The sequence below is a fragment of the Pipistrellus kuhlii genome, unplaced genomic scaffold (genome assembly GCF_014108245.1).
Source record: "Pipistrellus kuhlii isolate mPipKuh1 unplaced genomic scaffold, mPipKuh1.p scaffold_m20_p_3, whole genome shotgun sequence".
NCBI lineage: Eukaryota > Metazoa > Chordata > Mammalia > Chiroptera > Vespertilionidae > Pipistrellus > Pipistrellus kuhlii.
In genome coordinates, this window is record NW_023425529.1 from 104963180 (window position 1) to 104990395 (window position 27216).

A 27216-nucleotide genomic window follows, 5' to 3' on the forward strand; every position below is an offset into this window, starting at 1 on the left:
TGGTTTTAATTTGCATTTCTCTGATGATTAGTGACAATAAATATCCTTTCAAATGCTATTAGTCACATGCATATCCTCTCTGAAGAAGTATCTATTCAGATCCTTTGTCCATTTCTTAATAAAATTGTTTATTTATATATTTTTTGGTGTTGAATTTTATAAGTTTCTTAAGAATTTTGGATGCTGAGCCTTTATCAGATGTATCAACAAATATGTTCTACTATTCAGTTGAACATCTTTTCATTTTGTTGGTTTCCTTTGCTGTGCACAAACTTTTTAATTTTATGTAGTCCCATTTGTATATTTATTCTTTTGTTTCTCTTTCTCAAAGTGATATATCAGAAATAATATTGTTCATAGCACTACAGACTTACCTAAAAAAATAAAATAAAACAAACAAACAAACAAACAAACAAAAAACTTGTAATAAATTATCTAATCCTACAACTTAAAGAATTAGAAAGAGAACAACAAGAAAAACCAAGAGTACATAGAAGGAAGGAAATAATAAAGATCAGACTGTAAATATCCATATTTTCTGGTATAAAAGACGACCTTTGAAACCTTTGGAACGAAAAAAAGTCAACCGAAAATCGGCGGCAAAAGACCAAAATTGCACAAAAATTACCTGCAGATCTTGACGGCAAAGTAAGTCTTTTGTTTGAAGTGGGGGGTAGTCTTATACAGGGAATATAGGCCTAAACCTATGTTTTAACTGTAAAATTAGATATGCCGGAAAATACAGTAAATGACATAGAAGCAAAAAATAAAAATTAAAATTAAAAAAGATCAATAGAACCAAGAGTTGATTCTTTGAAAGGATAAACAAGATTGATGACCCTCTTGCCAGACTCATCAGGAAACAAAGAGAGAGGACCCAAATAAACAAAATCGGAAATGAAAGAGGTGAAGTAACAACTGACCCCAAAGAGGTACAAAGGATCATTAAAAAAATACTATGAACAACTCTATTCCAATAAACTGGAAAACCTTGACCAAATGAGCATATTACTAGAAAAATGCAATCTTCTAAAACTCAATAAGAAAGAATTAGAAAACTTGAATGGACCATAACTACCAGTGAAGTTAAAGCAGTAATAAATAAAATAAAAATCTTTAAGAAGATTTATCTTACTGCTTTCTGCAAAGAGAAGATATTGAGTATCTGATTGGTTCAAAAATGGCGAGCAGGAAACTCATCAGGAAACAAATTTATTTATCAGCAAATAAAACCTAGATTTGGATGGTTTCACAAGGGAGTTTTACCAAATATTTATTGATGATAGCCAATAAATATTTATTGATGATGAATAGTGTGAGGAGGATAATATTTATCCTCCTCAAACTATTCAAAAAAATTCAAGAGGAAAGAGGTGTTCTAAAATCTTTCCACCCTGTTTCCCCGAAAATAAGACAGTGTCTTATATTAATTTTTGCTCCGGATGATGCGATTAGTCACATGTATATCCTCTCTGGAGAAGTATCTATTCGGATCCTTTGTTCATTTCTTTCTTTTTAAAAAAAATATATTTTATTGATTTTGTAGAGAGAGATAGAGAGTTAGAAACATCGATGAGAGAGAGTCATGGATCAGCTGCCTCTTACACAACCCCTACTGGGGATATGCCCGCAACCAAGGTACATGCCCTTGACCGGAATCGAACCCGAGACCTTTCAGTCCCCAAGCCGACTATCCATTGAGCCAAACTGGTTTTAGCCTTTGTCCATTTCCTAATAAAATTATTTATTTATATATTTTTGTGGTGTTGAATTTTATAAGTTTCTTAAGCATTTTGGATGCTGAGCCTTTATCAGATGTATCAGCAAATATGTTCTACTATTCAGTTGAAAATCTTTTCATTTTGTTGATGGTTTCCTTTGCTGTACACATTTATTGTTAAATGAAAATAAAGGAAATTTATTACCTGTATATGATACGGTAGTACCGTAGTTGTCAACACAAACCAGACAAACTGTGAATCCTACAGTATCAAGAATTTACTCATTTATTCAATGACTATCATGTCATCATCTTCTGAAACATCATCATAACAATCCATTCCTGAATTTCCTGGTGAATTTCTTGTGCCTCCATTTCTTTTAGAATCAGTGGACCAAATCTCTCATGTTTCGCAGTAGCACTGTCTTTAAATGAGTACTGCTTGTCAAGGTAGCCTGCTCACAGTGCATTAGCAATGCAACTGTTAGTGATTTTCTCCCATGAATTCTTCACCCAAGTCACAACTTCTTGCAGTTTAGGTTTCACAAAGTTTCCACACTGATTTCTCTCCATTCTATTTACAATGTAGTCATTAATTTCCATGCACAAATTGTCTTTGAATGGCTTGCTTACTGCAATATCAAGAGTCTGGAGATAGGCCGTCATTCCTGCGGGAATCATTATCTGAGATCTATTTTTTTTTTCGTGATGAAATGTCTTCATGTCTTTAGCGTGGTGAGTGCTGGCTGAATCCCAGACTAGCAGACCTCTTTGGCTCCCTCACATAACAAGCGGCTGCATTAAATCGACCCACTTCCTTATAACTGCTTGTGTGGCCCAGGCTTTTCCAGTTTCAAGAATAAAAATGCCCAAAACACATTCAATCTTTTCCTTCTTGCCCTTAGAAATGATTAAAGGTGGGATTTTAGTGCCATCCAGATGAATTGCCAAAATACAGGAAACACGTGCACTTTTGTAAGCAGTGGAGGGAATGTACACTAAGGAGGCACCCCGCTGTTCAATTGTTGTTTGAGACGATTGGCCCATAAACACTGCAGTTTCATCCATAGCAATCATGTTGGAAAGATTGTATTTAGAGAAGTCAGCATCATCAATAAAGGACCTGAATGCAAGTGCTCGCTTAATAACTTGAGTATCTTCCAACCTAAACAATGTTGTACCAGTAGATCTTCTTAAAGACAGTTCACTTCGCTGAAGGAAATTATCCAGCCAGTGTTGTGATGCTTTGAAGTCTTCGGGGGCTATGTCAAACTGTGGTGCCATTGCAAGGACAAATTCTTGAATCTGAGCCCTATTCACAACCAAAGCCTCTGCTCTCCTGTCAACAACCCATTCACAGATCAGGTCTTCCAGCTCGGAAAATAATGGTTGCCGACCTGATCCACACTTGTGCTTTTTAGCATTTCCCTTGTCCACTTGTTCAATGAGGTTACCATACCCTGCTCGCCATTTTTGAACCAATCAGATACTCAATATCTTCTCTTTGCAGAAAGCAGTAAGATTTTGCCCCCAAGAGTCTTCCATGATTCCTTTCTTGTACTCCATGGAGTAGCTTTTTCTTTTTGCACTCATTTCTAGGCGTATTGGGGTATCAAGGTGGGGGCAGGGGGACCACTTAAAATGACACAGGGGGGATCAGAAGGGGGAATCAAAATGGCACTGGAGAATCAGAGGGGAGATTATCATTTTAGTAACCCCTTTTGATCCTCCTGTGTCATTTTGATTGCCCCCTCTGATCCTCCTGTGTCATTTTAAGTGATCCCCCTCCCTCCACCCCTGTGCCACTGAACACCTTCACCAGACATCCCCCCTACACATTTATTATATATTTACCCCCTGGGGCCTGCCTGAGGATTGTCACTGGGCTTGCTGGGGCCTGGATCTTGGCTGGAGCAGGGTCTGCCACTGACTGAGAACCTTCAGTCATCATGAGGGTGGCAGCGAGCATCAGGTAGTGTCAGCAGAGACAGACCAGCACTCACCACCTTCGCCTCGTCCTGTCCACTCTAATCCTCATGTTCTTCTACACGCATCTGCGAATGTCTTCTCTTCTCTCCTGCCCCATGCTCACCACTCACTCTGACCTCCGCTCCGTGTCCACCCAGCAGTGATGTCAGGACTCCGCATAAAGTCACTGGTTACTACACGCCAGTCAGGGCGGCCCTAGTGACCAGTTTACGGTAAATTACTTTTCATTCTGAGACAGATCCTAGGGGGGTGCCTTATTTTTTGGGGGATGCCTTATATTTAACTCAGAAGGAAACCTGTAAGTAGGTCTTATTTTCAGAGGATGTTTTATTTTGGGGAAATACGGTATAAGGACAGTGTTACCCTAATCCTAAAATCAAATAAAGCCACTGCAAAGAAAGAGAATTACAGAAAATATCCCTGGTGAACATAGATGCTAAAATCATCAACAAAATTCTAGCAAATCGGATCCAGCTTTACATCAGGAAGATCATACACCATGACCAAGTGGGATTTGTTCCAGGTATGCAAGGATAGTATAATATCTGCAAATCATTAAATGTGATATATCAAAAGAGCATACAATGGACTCAAGACACTGTCTTCAACAAATGATGTTGGGAAAATTGGACAGATACTTGTGAAAAACGAAACTAAACTGCCAACTTACACCTTACACAAGCATAAACTAAAAATGGATAAAATACTTAAATATAAGTCATTAAACCATAAAAATCCTAGAAGAAAACATAAGCCGCAAAATCTGAGACATCTATTGTGGCAATATGTTTATGGCTACATCTCTTAGGGCAAGGGAAACAAAAGAGAAAATAAGCAAATGGGACTACATCAAAATAAAAAGCTTCTGCACAGCAAAAGAAACCATCGACAAAATGAAAAGACAACCCAATGTATGGGAGAACATATTTGACAATTATTCCAAAATATAAGGAACCCACACAACTTTAAAAAAGGAAGATAAATAATCCAATTAAAAATAGGCAAAAGTCCTAAATAGACACTTCTCCAAAGTGGGCATACAGATGGCCAAGAGACATATAAAAAAAAATTTTTTTTTAAAGTCACTAATCATCAGAGAGATGCAAATTAAAATGACAATGAGTTATCATCTCACACCTGTAAGAATGACAGCTATCAACAAATCAACAAATGACAAGTGTGGAAAGGGTGTGGAGAAAAGGGAACCCTAGTACACTGCTGGTGGGAATGCAGACTGGTGCAACCATTATTGAAAATAGTATAAAGTTTCCTCAAAAAATTAAGCATGGAACTTCTATTTGACCCAGTGATCCCACTTCTAGGAATATATCTTAAGAAAACTAAAACACCAATCAGAAAGAATGTAAGCATCCCTATGTTCATAGCACAATTTATAATAGCTGAGATCTGAAAATAGCTCAAGTGCACATCGGTAAATGAGTGGATAAAAAACTGTGGTACATTTACACCATGGAAAACTTTGTTACCATATACAGCAGTGAAAAAGAAGGAACGCTTACCCTTTGAGACAGCCTGGAGGAACCTGGAGTATATTATGCTAAATGAAATAAGCCAGTCAGAGATAAGTATCACATGCTTGCACGTGGAATCTAATGAACAAAATAAACTGATGAACAAATAGATTCATAGACATAAAAGCATAGGACAGACTGTGGAATATCAGAGGAAAGGCAGGGGAGGATGGGTGGGTGGGAAGAGATCAACGAAAGAACTTGTATGCATATATAAATAATTCATCGACACACACAAAAGTATAGTGAAGGCCTGTGGTAGGGGTTTGAGGTGGCTAGAAGGGGTCAGTGGGGAAAAAGAGGACATATATATTACTGTCAAAAATAAATAATTAATTTTTTTAAAAAGTACTTATGCAGTAGTAATACATACAATGATAAGTATTTAAAAAGTAGTAATATGGAAAGCTTTTGAGACTTTCTATATAAAAAATTAACAATTCCTAATAGCTAAAGTTTGAGTATTATAAACATCTATATGTTCAATATACTCTACATGTAAACATAAATATATATACACACACATAAAGTATTGACATAGATAGAAACTCGCTGATTCTCTGATAAATAAATATATCTTTCTCTACTAATTCTTAAGCAGTCTAATATTAGAATTTTCCTTTCTAAATAGCCATATTTGGATTCAGAATAAGTCTTTCTTTTCACTTCTTATTTAATCAACATTGGCACCAAATCCCCTTCTGTCAGCTTGATATTCAGTTTGAGTCTGACCTAAATCTACTCAAGCAATGAACTTACTCTTCATGGTCAGTCAAAAGCAGTTAGAAGGAAGGAGAAAAACATGGAAGGAGAAGAGATATGTCATGTATTTCTTGTACTGGGCAGCATTATGGAATCGGCCTAATAATTTTAGGTACTTTGGTGACATTTCATGAATTGTTAAATATTTTTCTCATTTCATACTGCTCTTGACTCCACTAATTTCTTCCCCAGCTATGCAGAGCAAGCTTTTCAGAGAGAATGAGGTCTAGAAAAGTGCATTTTTCATCACCTTGTGTGTTTGTTACCAATGCCCTTCCAAGCACTATATTGTTTGGTGGTACTTGTGAACCTGATTGCTGATGTCTGCTGAGTCCACCCACTGGGTGTGTTGTTTGTGAAGTTAATTGTGTAGTGCTCTTGTGTGGTCTGAAGCCGGCCACCAGGTCTTTTAGTTCTAGCGTCTCTTGGGAGGAGTTTCTGGTGCAGCCCAACATCAGTTGTTGTGGTTAGGAGTTACAAAGTGATCTACAATTGGTAACTGCCTGTGCTGTGCTGGGCTGGGCTTAGAGGCACACTGGAAAGGCTATGCTGTGAACTGAGGCCAGCTGCCACTACTGCCAAGCTTGGGGTCACTTAGCAAGAAGTACAGGGCATGCAGAGGCCAGATGCTGCTTATTCGACATTCGTGAAACTCTGAGATTTTAATAAAGTCTGTAGTATGCACACAGGCTGGCATCTTCTGAAGCAGCCGCTGACAGAGGTTCAGGCTGCTGAGCAAGTTGGGTGGGACAGAGTGTCAGGGAATCACCAGGGCCAGGTGAAGGGGCATTAGCCAGGTTGATGGAGACTCCATTTTGTTGCCCATTTGCACCTCCCAGTTGTGTATGGGGAGGTCTCAACAAAGGAACAATGACACCTGCTGAGAGGACTGCTGAGGCCAGCCCCTCCAACCCTTGCCCTGAAGCCAGACAGTTCAGTTCTTCCCTGCATGTCCCTGGCACTTTCTGAACTGCTGCCCCTTCCCTGGAGCTTAGGATGAGTGCTGTGTCTGTGTATGAAACCCACAGGAGGAACATCTCACACTTCAGCGACCCCTCTCTCACCCCGACTGAGTCCTTGCTGATTTTCACAGCCAACTATTATTGGGCTCCTCTTCCTGGCACTGGGGCTCACAGCTAGGACCCCTCCTCCCTCAATGGGGACCCTCACAGCAGAGATATTCCTCCCCATTCTTAACCACCACGTGTGGGTGTGGGCCCAGCCCATTTAGATTCTCCTCCCCTCCTAACAGTGTCATCATGGCTTTTTCTGTGTATCCTTAGTTACAGGAGTTCTGTTCAGTGAGGTTTTAGATAGTTCTTAAGGGTTGTTCTATACTTCAGTTGTACTTTTGATACAGTTGTGGGAGAAGCAGGTACAGTATTTATCTACACTGCCATTTTTACTAGAAGTTTTTGATACAGATATATTTTAGACTACCTCAAGGATAGGTATCTTACATTGGATTGTAAATTATCAATTCCAGAAGGAATCATAAAGCTTTGCTCATGACAGACATGCTCCCAAGAACAAGCTGGAATTACAACTGAAATACAGAAAGGCTTCCTAAATAATCAACAGAAAACTCCCAGGAGAGAACCCGAGGACAGAAAAAGTGGAGGCCACACAGAGACTGGTAGGAGGGGCAGAGGTGTGAAAGGGCTGGTTGGGCATCCACAAAAAAGCAACTTAAGTCCCAGAGCAATATCTAAGCTGTAAGAGGCGCCACTGAAAACTCTGGGATCTAATCTCCAAGCTGGATCCCCAGCAAAAAGCACCAAATCTAAGGATAATATCTAGCTGTGAAAAGCAGTGGGGTGCTGTTTGCCTGGGAGTGGCAGTTGAAAATTCAGGCACCCTCTGGAAGAGATAATGCACAAAAATTCTCTGTGGAGCCACACACCTTGTGCTCTAGAACAGGGAGGGTGAAGTGGACTGGAGCTGTGAGAGCAGAGCCCAGGACTTAGGACTCAGAGGGTTAAAACAGGCAGACACCACAAGTTTCCTGGGCTAGGTCATTCCCTCAAGCAATGGAATAACATTTGCCTTGCCTAGGGGGAAGATAGTCCACAAACACCTTGCCCTGAGGTCACTTAAAGGATTAAAGGTAACAATTAGCCTCCAGGCAGAAGTAACTACCCTACCCTGTTGAAAAAACTCTGTTAAATGTGACCTAAGGATGATTGCCTGGCAGCAATTAAAGTTGGAATCCTATTAGTCTGTAGACAGAGGCAGTCTCTGGAGGTTTTGAGTTTTTGCCTGACCCAATTTGTCAGAAACAGCCTTTAACACTGTCCTGCACTAGAGATTGAGAGGTGTAGATGATCTATCTAAAATATAGTCACAAACCCAAACTGACAACCAAAATAAGGAGACAAAGAAATAACCCCCAAATGAAATAACTAGAGAATTCTCCAGAAGAAGCGATAAATGAATCAGAGATAAGAAGTTTATCTGGCCCTGACCGGTTTGGCACAGTATAGAGCATTGGATTGTGGACTGAGGGGTCCCAGGTTTGATTCCAGTCAAAGGCATGTACCTTGGTTGCAGGCACATCCCTGGTGGGGCATGTGCAGGACGTAGCTGATCAATGTTTCTCTCTCATTGATGTTTCTAGCTCTCTACCTTCTCCCTTCCACTCTGTAAAAAATTATCTGAACCAGAGTTCAGAGTGATGATGGTAAAAATGATCAATACTATGAAAAAATATATAGTAACTATATAAAAAAAGAACAGCCTGAGATAAAGAATGGTATAACACAAATAAAGAACTCTTTAGAAGGAAAACACAGCAGATTAGGGGAAGCTGAGGATCAAATCAGTGAATTAGAAGACAGAGTTGAAAATATCACTCAATCAGGGAACAAAACAACAACAGCAAAAACAATTAAAAAACAGGAGGACAGCTTAAGGGAGCTGTAGGTCAATGTAAAATTAACAATATTAGAATAGCAGCTGTGCCAGAAGAGGCAGGAGGGGAGAAAGGAATAGAGAATGTGTCGGAAGAAATAATGGCACAAAACTTCCTAACTTGGTAAAGGAAAAGGAGAATAAATGTGAACAATAGAGAGCAGTTTTAAAGTATTCTGTAAAAAGGAAACAGCCACTCAGTTCTAATAATGTGTTAGCTTGATGGTCTATGAAGTCAATGTTGCCAGGTTTTAGAATTTTTAAAAGCTAGAATGTGGATGTTTATGAGAAAATTTCCAGTTTTGAAGCACTGTATATATCATACAGAATATTACTAAGTGTTAAATGTGACCTCCCATCAGTCAACAATTGCAACTCCTACATGAACCAATAATCCATGACAACTTCTGATGACAAGGAGTTCTCAGGAATTGAAAAGGAGTTCTCAGGTTAGAATGTTCAAAGACACATAGTGGAACTCATTTCAATTTTTAATTTGGAAACTATAACTTTAATATCTAGTTCATATTTTGGACATCCTTAGAAGTTAGTAGTAGTCCACAAGGCTGGCAAAGAGAGAAGAAACAGGCCTAAATAGTAAAGGGTGAACAAATATTGGGCTACACAGTATATTTATTTTAGGGAATAAGGAATGTTAAAAACTGCCTCAATATTTTTCAGCTCTTCTTACATCTCCTTTTCTTTTATTTGCTCATATTTCTCAAAATTTAAATGCTTTGACTGTGTTAAGAAATTATACCTGAGTCATCCTTGGAGATTTGGTCTATGATGAGGGGACCGCATCCATTAGACAATTACTACTCCTTTCTAAAAGTTTTCATAAAACCTGCTTTTGCAGCCTGAAATTCTTCCAGCTCCCTCACCAACAGCTGACATTATCAACTTTCCTAAAACACACATACACACCATTCTTGTGAGAAAACACACAGTTCAGCACTGGTGTTAGAAGCAAAGTGAACTTATCAAGCAACAAAGTGAGTGGCAGGGAGAGAGATGAGTCTAAGGAAAGGCTCATCCCCATTTTTCCCACCCCATTACGGAGCCCAGGGCACTTAAGGTCTACCACACCTCCATGTGAGGACAGAAACATCTCTCTATATAAAAAGCCAGCAACCAGAATGCCATAATGACTGGGGGGGGGGGGGGGGGGGGGGGGGCTGGCCTGCCAACCTCCCATGGCCCCTCCCCACAGCCGTCCCTGCTGGTTGGCAAACTCCTGCAGCCCTCCCCCTGGCTGGCCCTGTTCTTGATGGGCCTCCACCACCCCACTGGCCTGTGGCTCCTCCCCCAGCCAACTTCACCCCCATTACCCCTCCCACAACAATCGGGGGATGGAGCTGGCCGGCCAACTTCCCACAGACCCTCCCCAGCCACTGAGCCCAGATCAGACCCCCACCTCATTGTGGGGTGGGGCCATCCAGAAAACCACCCACAGCCCCTGCCCATGGCTGGCTCCACCCCCAATCCATCCTTCCCACCCCAATTGGGGGCAGGGCCTGTGGCCAATCGCCTGTGGCCCCTCCCCCCAGCCATTCCGGCTCCTAATGTGGGGGCTGAGGAAGGGTTTAAAGACAGTTGGAGGTGAGATCAGGCCTGCAGGGGAGGGCAGTTGAGGGCAATCAGGCAGGCAGGCAGGTGAGTGCTTAGGAGCCAGTTGTCCCAAATTGGAGAAGGATATCCAACAGCCTGTTTAGATCTAATCCAGCAGTCAGACAGTCCTTATGGGGTCCCCGATTGGAGAGGGTGCAGGCTGGGCTGAGGGACACCCACCTCACGACCCTGTACATGAGTTTCATGCACTGGGCGTCTAGTAGAATAATAATGTCACTGTCTTTGCTAGTGTCAAACCTAAATTTATTAAGCAGCCCTTGGAACAATAGCAGGACACCACTATCTTCAGATGCCATCTGACATTGAGTGGTGGGAATAACAGCAAAAAACTCCCTGTCTACCCACCCAAATCAGATAATTATACTCACTGCAAAACATCCAGGCATGAAGCACTGGAAACCTTTTAAGGGGTCCTTTATCATGTTCTGCCTTTTCCAGAACTAGACTAATTTGCTCCTATTTCAGCTGACTTCAGTACAGAGAGCAGGCGAAGGAGAAAAAAGAAAATGAATTGTCAGCATTATTGAAAAGATTCATGATTAGTCACACTCACTCACAGGCCAGGTCCTTGCCAGACACCACACCACTCATTAGCAGACCTGAGAACTGGCGTGCCTCCAACAGTTAAGCAACATCTCGGGGCCTGGCAGGCCTCGGGGGACCCACAATGCCCTGTGTTCTCCCACACCCTGTGAAGAGAAAGGCTAGTTGGGGCAGGTCTAGGTGAAACTGGATCCCCAGGTGCCAAATGAATCTGTTTGTTTTATGCTCTATCTTGTTTAAAATGTAATTATTCAGGAGCTCAGCTGGTGTGAAATCAAGGTAACTACTTTTCATGTTACACTGAAACAGTTACCTGACTGGGGCCACCATTTCCTCCCCAGGCTCCCTTTTGAGGACCCAAGAGCTGGGCATGTCTGTGATTTGGCAGCCTCGATCCTCTTACCTTCAGCCAAGCATGAGCTCTGCTCTTCCTGGAACTGGAAATGTTGCTTTTCCTTGTCAGAGAAATACCAGCAATTATAACTTAAATGTGTAGTGTTGGCTATCAGAAGGCTCAGGGCATTAAGCCTAATCTAACTTATTGGCAGGAGACAGGGTGGACAGCAGGAATTAACTTACTAGCAATTCTCTCAGCAATGGGGAACCTGAGGCTGAGAGGCTAAGGTAATTGCTTAAAAGTAAAACAAAGAGCCAGTTCCATACTTTTCTATTCACTGTCACTCCATGTGCTTGAGCTACAATCCTATACGAGAAGATGCCATTTCTAGTTAGAACAGTAAACCCCCCTTTATTAAAAAAAAATGTCATTCTCAGAGCCACAACTCCATGAAAGCTCAATCAAAATGAATCAAACAGTTCAGCCGGTGTTGCTCAGTGGTTGAATGTCATCCTATGAAACAGGAGGTTATGATTCTATTCCCCGTCAGAGCACGTGTCCTGGGTTTCGGGGTCAATCCCAGGAGTAGGGACCTGCAGGAGGCAGCTGATCAATAATTCTCTTTCATCAATGATGCTTCTATTTATCTCTCTCCCTCTACCATCCTTGTTTTTATTTTTAAATATATATATATATATATATATATATATATATATATATATATATATATATATATATATTTAAAAATTAACCAAATAGGCCTGACTTCTGTTAGTCAGGGGATGTGAAAGCAGTGGGTGTGGGGCTATTACTTACAAGTGATCACAATGGGCATCAAACCAGGTGAGTCATTATCTCATAGGCCAGAGTAATGAGCCACGGTGTGCTCTGGGAGAGAGGAAATAGCTGTCACCAGCTCAATGTAGAGGCGTGGCATCCCACCCCACCAAAGTCAGTAGATAGCCTCATTCTAGAGCCTGTGTTACTTTGCATACACATCCATACATGTTAGCTTAGCTTTATGGTACCTTCAAAAAGTGACCCTGGCCTAGAAGAAATTCAGGTGGTTAAAAGCCATCATTAACAATGTAAGTATGACTCAAACCATTCACACTCCATTTCTTCAGGCTTCTTGGAGTTGTTGCCATGATGACCCAGGCACCTGTAATGAAACCTTGGGGAAATCACCAAATTTCTAGAGTTTTCAAAACTCCCTGCAAACCTTCTAGTCAGTATTTTGCCTGAAGGATGTTGGCAAACTCAAAAGGACATTTGCCATCATGGATGCTCTGCACTGTGCATTCCCCTTCCTTTCAAAAAGGTGAGAAAGGGGTGGTGGGCCAGGGGTCCTGCAGAGGGCGGAGAAGACTGCCCCTTCCCTGGGGGAGTTCTCCAGTCTCTCCCATTTGCTATGCTCCTGAGTATAAAGAGTTAGCACCTAAGACAAGGAATAAAGTTAAAGGAATACCTCACTTGATCCCCTCAAAACAAACAAACAAACAAACAAAAAAAAACCAAAAACTTACATAGGAGTTGCCAGAGTCTCCTACAGGATCCCCACTCCCATGAGATTGGCTTTTCCGGCTGTATGAGTGTTCGTGACTGTGGCAGCCAAGTTAAGCCTGACTTGTGTGCACTAAAAATATGTAACAGTCTACTTCTGACAGTGTGCATATGTGCACACCAAGGAAAATATATTTCACCTCATTTTTTCATTATTGGTTTTTAGAAGGGAAGTGAAAATAATAGGCAATTGTACTTGCACTTTTCCCAGGCACCATTTTAAGTGTGTGGACTCTGTCACCCCTCCTCACAACCCTTAAGGAAATATTTTCTTCATTATATATGAGGGAGATGATACACAGAGAATTTCCATTCACAGCTAAGAAGTGGCAGAGCTGGGCTTTGAACCCAGAGCCAGTGTGTTTAACTACTATGCTGATTAAGAAATGATGGTATGATTCTATGTGGACCCTGGTTCTTATGCATCCTGAGTTTTGGGAGTACTTCTCTCTCTTCAGTGATATATATGCAAAGAGAGAGACAAAGAAGATTTGGGAAAATGACAAATGGAAGTTTGGCATAATGGTCAAGAACAAGGATTTGTGATCAGCAGATCTGACTGGAGTCCACTCTCTCACCAGCTATATAATCTTGGGCAAGTTACTCAGCCTTTCTAAGCCTCATTTTCCTAATCTATCAAAGAGGGATAATGAGGGCCCCTAGCTCACAGGTTCTTGAGAGGTTAAAAAGAGTTAACCCACATAAACAGCATTGAACAGTGGTTGACCAATATTAAATGCAGAATAAATGGTGGTGTCAAATATTATTAAATACTGTGAGGTAAGTGACAAAAGAAGATAAAGTTTTTAAAAAGATTTAATGTACACATTTTTTTTCTTAGTTATCAAGACTTATGTACCATAAGTAACACAGTTCTCTTTAAAAGTTTTCGAAAATAGCTCCCTTTCCTGTGTTGGCTGCCGTCACTTGATCTATTTCATCCCTTTCTCACCAGAATTTGGTAAATAATTCATGACTATCATGCAACAGCTAAACCTGGCTTCTCCACACCTTGACTCCAGCCCTTGATCACATATATGTTCCCATTACCCATTGGTCCCTGTCAGAAAGGTGTCTCTGGCATTATAGCTGGACACTCAACCACAGGTTTCCATTATCCTGGAGAGGGCACAGCTCTCTCCAATCATCCTCTCCAGTCATCCTCATCCACACCTTTCCTGTCCCTCACTGCTTGGCAATGCGCTGTGAGGCCCCTGGCCAGGAGCCCGTGTTCCTCACACAAGTCCTTTCACTATAATAACCATATTTTCTCTTGCGGTGAAAAGTAATTGAATTAAATTGGGCAGCATTTGATCCTGACTATGCTAATTGCCTGATCCAATTGAGGCCTCTGTGAGGTCATGGGCAGAATGAGTGGAGTAGTCAGACAGATTTTCTCATCCCAGAGGCGTGCACACAAGAGACCCCTCTTCCACATGGAGCTCTCTAAGGGCAATAGGGCCAAGTGGGCTAGAGAGTGAACCAGGACACTCCAGGCATGCAGGGAACATAATAGAGGACAGGTGGAACAAGGTTTGACTGATTCCACAGCATACGGACATGCAGATGTTTAAATAGGAACAGATGGAAGCACAGGCAATCAGTGACATCTATAAAAATGAGCTAAAAAACTACTTGGTGTATGCACATGCACACACACACACACACACAAACACTCATTGGAGGAGGATTGGCTAGTATGAACTGAGTTTTGCTCTGGTAACATTTCAAACTGTCCATGGTTTAAAAGACACCTGTCTTTGGCAAACAAGTAATCCCAGTAGCTTTTATCAGAATAAATTATGTGGGTGTTTTTCTTATCTAAAAGTAAATAAGAAACACAGAGAACTGCTTTTAAATGTCTAACTAGCTCTATTTTCCCTTCTCTCTGCAAATAAAATTAAATATAGACATCAACATCTAAATTTATCATCAGAATGCACAAAGGAACACCAGGAGGGAGAAAGAGGAAGAAATCTCAAGGTTTTATGCCTTTTAAAAAAAACCTCTTTCTCCATCACGCTTTTTTTGTATTTACTGACCACAGAGTCCTGGAATCACTGCTTATCATTCAGACACAAAATTTAGTGACCTTTGGAAACATTTAACACCATTTCTCTCAATCTTCATTTCATAATCTCTAAGGCACACGTGAAAGCACATGTTGAGGGCACCTGGAAATTCAGCTCTATCTGCAAAACTCAGAGACACAGCCTCTGTCACTCCACCATATTTGTATCCCTTGATGGTTGGCCCTGGGTGAATCAAGTAATTGAGTGCTAGGCTGGGAGGAGAGCTTTATTTTGACTAGTCACCCACAACCTTTCAGGAGGCTAAAACAAAGTCCTGGGATTCTGTGGACAATAAGCAACAGTCACACACAAGGACATACAGTGGTAAACATTGCCCAAAGTAAATGCCTTTTCATTGTGTCTGTTCTCATATTATTAATTCAGAGGTGAAGGGAAGACTTCCCCCTTCATTGATATTCAGAAGATTCAGTTTGAGTGTGAAGATAAGGGTCTGTGGACTGAGTAAGAAAGGAAATCCTAAACACCCAATAATTTTTAAATTATAGGTTATGACACATTAATGACTCCAGGATGAGGAAAGTTTCCATGGGGCAATATGATTCAGCCCATTAAGGGAGTCCAATGCCTTTAATAAGTGTCAACTTGGTTCCCAACCCATGAATCCTCTAGAATTCAACCAACTCCTTCCCTGTAAGAGGTCCTCCCAAGAGATATGATGAGTCACCATTACATTATTGATACAGCAAAGGGAGTTAGTCTTGCTTTACTATATGAAACCAGCTTAGCTTTTACTATTAAAAATTAAAAGAGGATGAGGAATAGGAGAGAATACCAAAGGTACCCTAGCCTACATTCTTTCCATATATGGCTTTATATTACTAATATAAACTATACACTTGAATCCTCAAATCCCTAAGGGTTGTCCCTAATTGTGTTAACATTACTAAATCATCTTATTTATAGGCTGTTAAAGTAAATGAAATGTAGGTTAAAAGTAGCACTCAAGCATGTGGTATATAATGAGGTCAAAGAATTCTCACAATGCAAACTGGCAAAGCATAATCAAATCTCCTGAGCCAACTTGAAATTCAGTACCATCTTGATGCTCTTTACTTCACCTTCATGTTCCTTATTCATGATGATGTTCTATCGGTGTTGTCTGTGCCCTTTTTCTTTTCTCACTTGTACATTCTCTCCATGAGGATAAGTAAGAGTTACTAGTATTTAGGGTTTCAGTTACCATGTGCACACCCTGGAAATGTCCAAATTCAGATGTTGGATTAACACACCTCCTAAACTTGAGTAAACTCAATGAATATCATTAGAGAATATACGGCATGGCAGGCCCAGGTCTGGGTACTGGACATTAGGAAATTAATAAAGCTTGGTGTCAGTTGTCAAGGCTCACATATAATTTTATATCCAGCTACTTACTCAAACTTAGAGCAATAACAATAGCAATGATTATTTTTTTTTAAAGTCTACTACCATTTGTTGTGAATCTATCAAACAACTTTGTGCTCAATACACAGTGTTCTCTGGCCTACCAGAGCACAGGCACGGCCTTGCTTACTCACAAGCCAGGCAAGGCTCAGGTGCATCATTCTCATCCCAGCCTAACAGCCAGGCAATGATAAGGAGACATGGACAAGATCACATCTTGGTAATATGTTACAGGTCATTTTGTCACCCATCCTAAGATCATGGTCTCATCTGACTTTTATATCTATAATAAGCATTGAAATTAGGACTCAAAAGAACTGTTGGCCCAGAAAGGAACTCACTACAGACTGATTCATTTGCCACTCAGCATAACCATTATGGCTTGTTGCAGTTTAGGTTCTTACAAGGGTATTTCTTGGATCACATGATCTCACACATCTAGAGAAAATAATGAACATAAACAGACCCAGAGAAAGAGAAGCAGTGATCAGACTCTCAAACCTCAGAGGGAAAGTAAGGGAGGATGGTGGTAAGGGGAAGAGATCAACCAAAGGACTTGTATGCATAGATATGGGCCTAGCCAGTGGCCATGGACAACGGGGATTAGGGGGGTGGCATATCTAGGGAGGGGTTTTGGATGGGAATGGGGGAATAAGGACAATTATGTGAGACCATAATCCATAATAAATAAATAAATAAATAAATAAATAAATAAATAAATAAGAAAAGAAAAGAAAACAAAGATGTTGGTAGATAATAATTTAAATCTGAAGTTAAAATGTCATACCACTTTTAAGCTTCCAGATCAGGTAAGTATCCCAAGACTGCAAGTTGAGTTCTTTTAGAAAAAAAACTATCTTTTGCAACTAGTTCTCTGAGTAAATAGTTTTCTCAATATTATATAATTAGAATAAATATGTATAAAATAGAAGTTAAGCTTGTCACACATAACCCCTATTTTTTAATTAATACCTCTTTATTATTCTCATTGATTAATTTTATAACTTATAAATTTTAAATTATAAACTAAACATTCCATAAAAAATGCTTTTATTTGTTTTACATGCTGAGTTTATCCATTAGATTTTGATGGGGGGGAAAACCTAGTGCCAAAGAAATTTGAAAACCATGGGACAAACCTAAGGATTTAGCCCCTCAAAGGGGGCCCCTCCTGAGCAGGCCTGCCTATATCCTCAGCCCTACATCCTTCTACACCACTCACACACACCCTGCACCTCGACATGCAAAATCTCCTGCTCCTCCTCCATCTGAATCTTTCCTTATACACGCTGTGCTCTCTACTGGAATACCCTCCCCCCTCTCACTGAACATCACCTCTGGGAAGCCATCCTGATATCTGCTGATTGAGATAGGACATGTGTTCTCATATCTGTGTTCCCACAGAAATGCCTCCCCAGTCCCTCCTTAATCACTAGTTTTGTGTATGTACATGTCTGGGTTCCTAGTTAGGAAGAGCTGTAGCTTATTTATATTGATTTGCTTAGTGGCTACCCTCTGCTGGCTTATAGTATATACTTAATAAATTCATGTTTAATGAACAGATAAGCAACTTAAATAAGAACCCAGATTTAGTCCTTAAATTTTTAAATTTCTAAAATGTCCATGTTTGATGTAATGCCTACACATTGATGTGTAATAATCAAAGGAACTGCTTTAACTATTCATATGAAGTGTCTCATTTAATCCTCCAAACCAGCTTTATAAGATAGGTATTAGAATTCTTATAGTAGTTTTTCAGATGGGGAAATGAGGCCCAATGAGGTGATGTAATATAACCTAGTTCCTACAGCTAGTGAAAGGAAAGCTACACATGGACGGGGTACATCCTCCTCACGATGTGCCTACAGCTTACACAGAGATAGCTGATACAGTTGAGCATCTCAGTGACGCAGTCCTGATGACTATCCTCTAAAACAGATGTATTTGGGGACTGGTGAGGCCACTCTCCTCTGTACTAGAGGATCCCAGAGTGTGGTAATTTAAAGCTCTGGTTCCATTGTGTCTTCTACCTTTGCTCTGATCCTAAGACTTACTTCTCATTTTTCCAGTCTTTAGAAAGGCCAAGAGGAGAAGATGAAGGGACATGAGCATTAGAAGAATAGGATCCTGAATGTAAGGATTGAGTCTACCATTTTGGCTGACCTTTGAATTTGTTTTATCATCTTTAAAATGAGTCAATAACACCTGTGTAACATTGGTTGATATTGGTTATTGTTAGACTAAAATACATATGTATGACATACTCACTTCACTTTTCTTTCTTCTTTTCCATTCTAATTATTTGATTCTAATGTGCTGCATGGTTTGAAAACCAAAGCTGGCTGTTAGACTCTCGCCTAAGGTAAGTATTAAACAAGCTTCTGACATCGCATTCTTAGAGTAAAGCACATAGGCTTTAGAATAGCAGTTACTTTAGCAGAAATGGGATCTTCTTTGCCCTCTTCCTGTTTTTTGTCCATCTTCCAGAGAGATGAGGACAAGTGAGGGATCTTGGTAGTCATCAGTCTTAACATGGCTCACCACTTGGTGGCAGCACAACACATTTCCTTTATCTCTACCAACAGAAGTGTATAAAAAGGAGGCACTCTACTTATGGGTCACTCTCTACTTCTCAATCTCCTGCATTGCTTTTGATGTAAATCATTCCTTACACTTTTAGGTAAGAGAAAATACTGTTTGTGTGTGTTTTTATGCCCTCAGTTAGGATGACATTGAGCTTTGCCAAAATCAAACCAGGCACATTTTATTAGACCATTTCATGGGAGGTTTTTTTTTCCTTACACAAAATTATCTACAATTTAAAAGGTAGAGAAATTTTCTCAGTGTTACACAGCTTTTTAAAAGATAGGGACAAAACCTTTATTGGAAGAGCAATTTATAATAACAGTAATTTTCTACCTCTGTCCTGCTTTTGTTAAGGATAGCAGTTTCAAAAGGAACTCAGTTCTGGTCTCTCCACTTAGCCTGTAGTCTCTCTCACATAATGGCCAGTTTTAACTTCAGCCCATTGCCATGGAAGTAATTATGCCACATGCTCAGAAGAGCAATTTGCTATGGAATCAAAAAAGCAATTGGGTTCAAAATAAAAAACAATCTCTATATATGTGAGGGAAAGAAGCATGATGAGGGGAGGATCCAGAGAGCACTATTTTTGTATAAGAGTGCTGTAAACAGAAGTTATGACGCAAAATATTATTAAAGTAAGACAATAACATATACTCTGAATTAAATAATTTTCCTGATGCCCCCTTTGTTTCTCCTATATTTTTCTATCATAGCACATGGTTAGATGGTCCCAAATAAATAGCTTTTTAGAGCTGTTTCATTTTCTGTACCAAGCATTCCAAGTGAATAATTTTATTTCTTTCATAAAATCTTGAAAAAGAGTCAAAGACCACATGGCTATAGATGTAATATGAAAATTCATCTTGTACCATTCTCCTGTTTTCAGAAGCGTTCAAACTGAAACTTTCCCAAGATAATCAAAATCTGCACTGAAAATACTGTACAATATTTTTTCTGAGGCCAAAGACAAAGATCCCTACGAGTGAAGGGTCAAATATTTTTTCAAGGAAGGAACATGATATCTGCAGTTGAGAGACCCTGTGGAAGTCTGGACTTTGGGGTTTGTCAGCCCTGGGACTTCGACAAGTCACATGACGTCTGTGCACTCAAAATTAAAGATAATAATCGGCATCACAGACTTGTTCCAGTGATCGAGGGACACAATGGATATTAAAGTGTTTTGTAAACTAGACAGTGCTATTCAAATGACAGCTACTAGCTGTGCTCACTCAGCCATTTTCCCCTCAGTGGGCTTCAGAATCCAAGCACACAGAGCAGGAGTGCACATCTATGTGCACAGGCACCACCAGCTCAGCAGCCTGCCAGGAGTGTAATCTGAGGTCAAAGGGAGGACACAAGATCCGTGTACACCCAGTAACTTCCTGCCTCCTTTGGGGGAATTGAATCTGTGCACTTTCCAAAGCCCAACCTTGATCTAGCACTAGAACTGAGGGGTTGAGTGACAGGAGATCTGGATTCGGGCCAGTATCTTGTCACATGACTCTAAGTTATTTATCTACTTATTTGGTTACTCATTCCAAATAAATAGTGGTTAGAGACATAGCTTTTGAACCAGGCAGCCTGGGTTCAAAATCCTGGTTCCACCCATGATTCAAGAGGTTTCTTCAGGATAAATACAAGTACTAGCTAGTATATATTTATCAAGCATTCAGGTAGGCCAGCATTGTTCCAGATGCTTTATGTGTATCAACTCAGGTGACCTTCACAGTAACTCTATGAGGTTAGCCCCACAATAATTCTCATATTCCAAATGATGAAACCTAGGCTGACATGCTTCAGTAACTTGGTCAAGGTCACTCGGCTAGTGAGTGGCAGTCTCACACGCTCATCACAATTATGGCGAACTCCTCTTAAAGAAATGTGTCAATGTATGTGAAATGCTCACACTGGTCCCTGACATTCACTGAGCACTTAACGACAGCTGTTATTCATTGTTATTGAGGACCCATTATGAACCAGCCACTTTGCTAGATGCATGAAGAAACACAAGCTCTACAGCCCAACCCCACAAATATCACAAATAATAACACCAGCTCTATTTATCCCATAATTGTTCCGGAGATCAAGTCAGAAAGACAATATATAAATATTTAGGTGTGCTAAATATTAAGCAAAAAGCAGCCACATTTGGAAGTCTGAATTAGCATTAGCTTATATTAGTTAGTATCTGACATGATGTCCTTGTAAGAGGAAAAACTTAATCCAAGAGATACATTATAATAACCTTCTTGTTGGAATAAACATCATCTGGGGCTGTGGCAAGTGTCTAGAACTCCATTTGCCAAAATAACTGATTTGATTTTGTAGTTCCCAGAGTGTCACGTTGACTCTAGCCCTGTTGTCATAACTCTAGGCTTGTTTATTTTTCTCCAGAGCAGGACACTTAAAGTGATATAAAATTCTGTTTTGTTTTCCAGGACTTGCTGGCCTTTTACCAGAATAGGGAAGAACTATTTTTTCCTACACACACAATCAACATATATTCGCAAAACACTATCCTAAGGACTATATTTGTTCCTGCTTTCCTCAATTCATATCTACCATTTTGGAATAATTCTGCTATAATTTTTATATTACAAAGTCACATAATAAAGGCAATAGGGGCTTATTCTTCCTTTCATCTCCAAGGAATGTCTTACAGAAGAAAGTTGAGCCTAATACACTCTGTGAAAAATATTAAAGAGCACATGGTTCTTTTAACCCAGCAGGCAAATTTCTAAGGAAACATAGTAAGTAACATGACACTAATCTGATTTTAAAGGGCATTTCTTGACCACTTACTGTGATCTAAGTTTCAGAATATAATAACAGCTGTGTTATGTTGGACAAGTTACTTAACTTTTCTGGACTTCAGTATCTTTATCTACAAAATGGCAGAGGGCATAAAATACTTGTGAAGCACTTTCTAAGTATTTATTACATCATTTAAGCCTCAAAAAATATTGTGAAATAGATGTTGTTGTTCCCATTGCATCTGATGAAACTGAAGCTTAACTTCCTGACCTAAGTTCTCACAGCTAGTAAAACAGAAAGGTAAAGATTCAAACACACTTAATTTCAAAAGCCTGAGTTCTTTTCCCTCAACCAAAGGCCCAGGACAAGATAGGATTGCTGTTGGAGAATTCAAAAGCCTAAGCAATTGGTGCCAAGATTTATTCTGATCAACTCAGTTGTCCTTATCCTAGTTATTTGGACACTCTGGCCCCAGAATTTCTTGGTATCTGTATTTGCAGGTCAGTGCTCAAAGAATTTCTCATAAACAGTTTCAAAATACCAATGCTCTATTTCAAAGGTAAGCAAAGCCAATTTGATTTTAAAGTCAGAAAGTTCCATTCCCTCTGCTCCATGACATGCTTTGCATGCTAGAGGTCAAGTTTTCCCAGTGATAAGAGGCCTTGACTAGGAAGTTCTCAAAGCAGGAAAGTTGAGCGAGAGTGTCCCTAAGGTCATCAGTGGAGAGATGGCCTTGAGAAGAGGGCATGATCTGAGTGGGCTTGCCACTGGGAGTCAGGCATGAGCAAATACACACTATTTTTGCCAAAGGTTATACACACCTTGGGAAGCAGCTGGCATAGTTGTGATTGTTGCTGGCTATGGTGGGAACATGCAAAAAGAAGTGATGTCAATGTCTGGGTAGAGAGTGAAACTGAGAAACTTCCTCTGGGAAGTACTGTGAGATTTAGTGCCTTAAAATGCATGACACTCTTATGCTCCTCCTCCCTCTCCCCCACCTCTTCCTCCTGATTCTTATACTCTTGTCTCCCCTACTTGTTGTGCTCTCCCTCCTCCCCTCTTCCTTCTTATCCTCTTGCTTCCCCTCCTTCACCTGTTCCCCCCCTCCTTCTCCTCTCCTCTCTTTTATTACTAATTTTTTTTTTTATAGAACAGCAATCTGTCCATTTTACTCAATCCATTTAACTCAAAGCATATTCTTCCTATATATTTTGTGTGGGGGTTTTTTCCCACTAAAACATCGTAAGATATGTCTCACACCAAGCCCTACCAGGTACCATTCAAGGTGATGAGCATACATTTTTTCGATCCCTGTTGATATACTCATTCCAAGAAATGCTATTTCCTTTAAGTCCTATTCTTGCAACTGTCTGAGAAAGATGCTGATGAGGAATGCCATCTCACTAACCAGGTAGTTAAGCAGACTGGAAGAATAGCAATGGAAGTTTTAAGAGATGTACCTGGGATAAATGCTTAATGCTGTTAGAAAAATTACCATGTCTAATGGCAAGAGCCAATTATTATAGTCCATAAAGGAAAATTATAACAACACTTTTAAAATTAGAGTACTCTCATTTGTTTCTTTAAAACACCATGAAAAGAGTCCATATTTCAGCAGGATGGAAGGGAAAATGCATAAAAACAATGGTTTTTGCTCCACTAACTTTCCTGTCATCTCCTAGAGTCTCTTCTGACACAAAGGAGGCCAGTTTGGAGTCAAGTGCAGAAGCTATTCCAAGCCCAGCCATTCCTGAGCCCCGTCGTCAGGCACTCTGGGACACTTCTTCGACCCTCAGGGCATGGCAGCTCCGGCCTTGCCCCAGTGCTGTCTGACTGTCCAAGAGGAAGGCCACCAGATTCTCCAAATGCTGGTTGCATTGCAGTTCGGTCAACAGGTCCCCAGAGGCCAAGGTGAAGGCCTGGACTGTAGGCTTAGCCCTATGTTGCTCTGTGCTCAGAGACCACGGTCAAATGAGGAAATTTCCCATGTAAGAGTGTTGTGTAAACTTGGCACCATTGTCATATTCACCCCCAGCTTTCTTGGCTAAATGATTGCAGTTCTTAGAGCCTTTCCTGAGAGCCTTCTTCACTGATCCTCTCCGTGGTACATCTCTGAGTACTCCATAGAAAATGTTCTCTGCTTTGGTAATGCAGGTCAGATTTGCAGAACCTAAATTAACTAAGGACTTAAGCATTTTTATACATTGGCTGCCTTTTGTGCTTCAATTCAGATGACAGCTGCTTAGTTTCTATCTCTGTTCTGCTATATTTAGCCTAATATTAATACAGAATCCTCAGGATCACTCAACTCAGTCCCAACCTCTCCCTCCCCCCAGAATAGTAACAGTATTACATCTGCAACCAGAAAGGGAGAAGGATCTAATTACACAACCTGGGAAAGAAAGATTTTCCTGATTGCAGCAAAATATAAAATATATTATGCCATCACTGGAGTTAGTATGTGAAACTAGTGTAATTTCATAAAAAGAGCTCAGAATTGAGAAATGGGAAATCTGGATTCAAGCCTTGGTTTTAGCACTTAAAAAATAAAAGATTCTCAACCTTCCTTTTTTGCATCAGGGACCCAATTAAAGACCTTCTAAATTCTTCAGAAGCTTGAATACACACACACACACACACACACACACACACACACACACAAAATTTGAGAGCCTGACCATTCCCTGTTTTTCTCTACAATCTTTTTTGGCAATAACACCTATGGAGTCCATTAATCTTGCTTTAGGAGGGAAACAATCTAATAAGTTATATTTTTAATGTTCAAGATGCTAAGTGTCCCATACAGCCTTGAGAGGAAAACAGAATAGTGTTGGGAAATTTAATCAACTGGTCGCTGTATCTTGTCCTTGGTTTTTACAGAATGCTAAAATTATCCCCAGTTCCTTGGAGTGTTATGTGCAGTTCCATATGGTACATATCCTAGCAATCTAGCAACTCATCAATCTGTTTACATACCAATGTTATACTTAGATTGATATTTAACTCTGCTCAGAATTCATGTCTTACAAACGACTTATAAATGACTGCTCTGTGGTAGTAGAGTAGATATTGCATGAAATAGATACTAGTAATCATTTTTGTTGCAAATAATGATCTCTTTCTTTTAATTTATACTTACATATCTTTATATTTACACACATACAGATAGAGCTGGCTCTGCCAGGTTCTCAACATTAAAAAGTATGCTAAATACTGAATGTCAATTTTTTAAACAGCAACCAAATTTCTAGATATAAACAGATGCAAGTAAAAATGTATGTACAGTAAATAAACAGCTATCAATTCATATATAAGAAGTGTGCACTTATTCTCTTTTTCTACTTGTTTTTATTTAATGGAATATGTCACAGTGGTTTGTAAAATCTGTCAACAATAAGTAGCTACTACTTCTGTAGTTTTATAGTCTTAAAGTTGGAAAAGATTTGAAAGGTTGTTTATGCTGGCTTCCAACCAAATACAGGAATCCCCTCTTTCACACCTTAACATATAGTTCTGCAAGTCTCTGTTTGAATACTACTAGTGATGGGAAACTCCCTATTGTACAGATGTATTTGTCAGGAAGATATTCCTTATATCAAGCCAGAATAGGTTCCTGGTAATTTCTAAGGCAGATCTAAACCTAACTTGTCTTTTTTATTCTTCAAACTAAATTCTTCTTCTATGCTTCATATTCTGATTAATAGAACCCCTGATCAACCATTTTAGAAACCTCACACATCTTTCTTTTTCTCGTTCAGTTCCTTATCAAATCCAGGTGAGTCTGTCTTTCTAAAATCTCCTCTTAGGTCTGGTGTTACTCTCTTTTCCAATAATTTTATAATCGCTTTCTTAGATTACTGCAATAGGTAACTGATCACTCTGCCTCTAATCTCACCCTTTATAATTCACCATATAAATGGAATCAAGTCTCTACCCTATGAGATCCTACACTGAAGCCCTTTAACACTAGATCACGAAGCTCCTCTCCTTCCATGTTCAGGTTCCAACTTAGCTCCTCAGTTGTAGGTCTTTGTTCCCCATTGCAAGTGTCAGCCCTATGGAAACACTATGGTTAGTTCTCTGAACATGCAATAGTAGTTGATATCCCATGCTTTCATGAATTTTAATTTGCTTGAAACACTGGTCCCTCTTGACCTGCCTAATGATATTCCTAGCATCCCATCCTTCCCTGACCCCTTCAGACAAAACTGATTCCTGCTCTCGTTGAGCCTCCACTGGACCTTCTTTTCATCCCAATCTTAGAAACCAAACATTATATTTACTCCTATTAAATTTAAATGTCTGTATTTTAGAGACATACATTTAAATGCTCACCTCACCCACTGGAATGAGAAACCTATGAATTCATCCATGTGTGGAGCCCTGGGAAAATAGCACAGTGTCTGGCTCTCAAGAGGTAGGAGCTCCCTAAATGCCTGTAGTACAGCTCTACCAGTCTCTGCCTGCTTTTTGTAAGCAAGAAGGAAGGCAGGGAGGCAGGAAAGAGGAAAAGGGGAAGAAACATGGAGGGTGGGAGGGAAGGAATAAGAAAGAATGGAGAGAAGAAAGGAAGGAGTAGAAAAATTATCTCCTCAAACAATAGCCATACCATTTATAGATAGCTAATCCCACTCTGAGTTATAAAAACTATTATTCCCCCTAGATTAAATATTTCCAATTATTCATTAAAAGATACTTTTTATAGACATTTGACTTTCCTAACAGCCCTCTTTCCACAAATGCTAGAGCTGAACAAAACATTCTACTTGTTCTGACCAATGAGGAAACTGTATCTTTGGCTATGACTAAAATACTCCTCAAGTAAGTTATTTGGTGCATATTTCAGCTGAGCTCCACCTATCCATTTTTTTTTCCTCATGAGTTACTTATATGTTTTGATGTCCCAATTCTACACTTGTATAGTACATGTACCTGCTTTTGTAAAACTTTACCACCTTCCATCTCTACTGCCCATATGACCTCCTCCTATATCCTCAGCTAAGGCCCAGATAGTCCAAGTATCTCTTTATAGATATTGAAAACACACATAAAGCTCAGACAGAGTGTCTCAGTGGTTGAGTGTCGACCTATGAACCAGAGGTCATGGTTCAATTCTAGGTCAGGGCACATGCCCAGGTTGCAGGCTCTAGAATGCAGGAGGCAGCTGATCAATGATTCTCTTGAATCATTCATGTTTCTATCTCTCCCTCTCTCTTTCTCTCTGAAATCAATAAAAAAAATATACATATTTTTAAAAGATACTCAGAGAATGTACCCGGAGAGTGTAGGTCCTTAGACTATAGTACATACAGTAAGGTTGGGCAATCTTCTGATCAGTTTGCACACCAAGGAGCAAGCAGAGAAAGTTAGGTAGCAGAAAGAAGTGGGCTAATGGAATAGACACCCAAAGAG